Source organism: Myotis brandtii, unplaced genomic scaffold, assembly GCF_000412655.1.
Source record: "Myotis brandtii unplaced genomic scaffold, ASM41265v1 scaffold144, whole genome shotgun sequence".
Lineage (NCBI taxonomy): Eukaryota > Metazoa > Chordata > Mammalia > Chiroptera > Vespertilionidae > Myotis > Myotis brandtii.
The window spans coordinates 549,190-552,213 of NW_005355159.1; positions in this window are offsets into that span (position 1 = coordinate 549,190).

The window sequence follows — 3,024 nt, forward strand, 5'->3', positions numbered from 1 at the left end:
ATAGCGAAAGTATTCAGTATAGTCCTATACAGTGTTGTATTATTTGAATCTCATACTACCTATCGACATAAGCCCTTTTTTTAAGTCCTTATCTTTTAAAATGTAAATGTTGAGTTCCTGTTACGTGCCTGGCAGTATCAATGTCTGATTACTAGTATCTGAAGGATCAGTGTTCAGCCATAAAAAAAGAAATGCCTTTATTCAGAAGATACAGTGATTCCCAACAGAATGATGGCTCTCTGAGAGGCTGTACCAAAATCTTTGGTGGAGAGGTAAGATTTTTATGTTTATCAGAAGGAGTTTTAGGTTCAAAAAGAAAAGATTAAGAAACAAAGTTTTAAAATCAGAAGACTTGAACTCTATTTCTCTTTCTATTTCTGACTCATGTCACCTTGGTCAAGTCCCTGCTTTTTCACATGCCTATTACCTCATCTGAAAAATCCAGTGCTAAATTGGATGACTCCCTGACTCTAACCTATAAAACATTTTTCACTTAGCAACTCACAATGTTCACAATCTTAGGAGGTAGAATCAAGTATTAAAGGGGGAAAAAGACTTTTATGTAAAATGGAGACATGTTATGTGTCTTCAGCTATGTTGTTCACAAGAGGTAAATAACTCAAGATAAGGAGTGGAGTAGATCCTGGAAACTATTTGAGCTGGAAAATTGCATTTGACTTTTTTTTTTAAAGCATCATTAACCTGTCAGAACAGAGCTGAAAGTAGGTGTGATGTGAACGTATTTTGTTCCAAAGAGTTGATAAGATGTGGCCACAGGTATTGCTATCACTCTTCTAATAGAGGAGCCATTTTATTACAAGGAAAATCTCAAATGAATCTGTTTCCAAATCCATAACTTGTGGGGATGGCTTGATAGGAATCTGGCCAGAGGTTATCCATGAATTGCCAAGGGAGAGAGAAGGGTCCTAGTGTGCCTCTGGAACCTCACTGCCCTTTGCCCAGATGCCAAGCTCAGCTCCATCTCATGGCTATGTGGCTATACCCTGGAGCAAGGACACTGTCCCAATGCCGGAGCTGACCGGCAGACCCTGAATGATGGATGAATGATTACTTGACACACATTTCTGTGAAAGAGAAGGCTAAGGGGCTGATTTGCTTTAGGAGCAAATAGCCTTGATTGCCTGCCTTCTTAGGCATTTATTGTAACAACAGCTTGAACTAAAATTAACTATTAGATACAATCAGCAGGGTAAGTATCCTTGAGAAAGCACATGCTTCTATAAGGTCGGGTTTGAAGACTAAACATAGAGATTCCAGTAAAACACCCAAGAGCTCGGACTTGTTGGGAAAAGTCAAGGCAGAGGGTGCCGCCTTCAGCAAGGTCCCCCTGAGAGGCCCCAACCTTTCGGAAAATCCTCCTCACAGACTTTCTAACCATGTCCGGTGCTTCCCCACATCCCAACCTGTGAATTTCAGGTCAGGGAATGTACACTTGCAAAATGAAACATGCTCCTTTGTCAAATAGTCATGTGGTTCCTAAAGAATGATCCTTTACATTCGAACCCTTTCCAATATAGATGTTATTTTATTTAAACTTAACACTCCTCTAACAAACAGAAAACAAAACAAACAAGCAAATAAAAACTTAACACTCCTCTGTGCTCAAACACCAAATGGGAAGTCCTGGTGTATCTCTGCCGGAAGCCGTTCCACCCTTGCTGCTTGACACAGTCGCTGTAGGGAAGAAACATCTGCACAGCATATGTTTCAAGGGACCTGGCGTATATGGCATACTGTTCTTAATATGTTTGCTCCCCTTCTTAGCGCTATGTGTTTTAACCAGAGCCACCTCCCCGAGAAAGGTTGTTTCCCCAGGTGGGAATGTTTCCCTGGAGTTAGGGATTAACAGGGCTAGGGAAGGGAATAAATCAGTAAAACCCCTTAATTAAGTCCCAGGCGGGTAGTTAATCACCTTAACTACGAACAATCACGCTTAAGCTACATAATCCTTACTTAGGCCATAGAATAGAAAAATCTCCTTCAGTTATTTCCTAATAGCTTAACAGTAGAATAATAGGATAATGACCTTGGAATAGTGACAACAAACTAGCCCTTATAATGGAACACAGAGTCTAACCTAGACAAGATTAAAATCAACACAGCTAGATAGAGATAAGATTTTTATCAAAGGTCAGATAAGAAACTATAAACATAAAACAAGGAACTGTAGAAGGTAAAAGGAGGACCCAAAACATATGATGATGTAACTATAGAGGCATGCTTATAGGATCAAATGGTATAAATACAGATGTAACAGGACAATAAACAGAGAACCTGGCTATGCTGATCATTTGAACGCTGTCTCTGTGTCCTTCATTCTTTGCCGACTCTGTCCACACCTTTGGGAACGCTTGGACCGCTGGGGCTGAACCCTGGCAATCTCCATGGTACAAGTTCCCCAATTTGAACACAACTATAAGACCTACACCAACAAAGAGCCTAGTACACAGTTAGTGTCCCAATCCTTGCTTGTTGGATGCTGATCCTAATAATCAAGGTATATTCTGACCTACAGAGCACAGATTTGGGGTGATATATTGAAACTACCAAAATCATGTTGCCGGTGTGATGAAACCATCACCAGTCTAATGCCAGAGCCACATGACCCTTGTTCACATTACTGAGAAAAAGTTAAACAGTTGTGTACAGATCCCTTTGTTTTTGTATTTTCTAGGGCAAAGTCTACACTCTTCTAATCAGGAATCTCCTGGGAATTTCTTCTGAGACACTCAGTCAGTTGGATTAACCATTGTACAAATTTGTGTCTATTAACACTCACTTCTTTGTCAATTATAATTTGCTCTGATTATATGTCAGATTTTCTGGCCTAGGTATATAATAAAATACCTGCCTTCAAAGAGCTCATAGTTGTTGGGATACAGGCAAAACAGAAAACATCAGCCCATAAATAAAATGAAATGCTCCATTGTCCTGCGAGTAATATTAAGAATATATTACACAACAATATAAGGATATTCTATGTCATCATACCAGTGGAATATA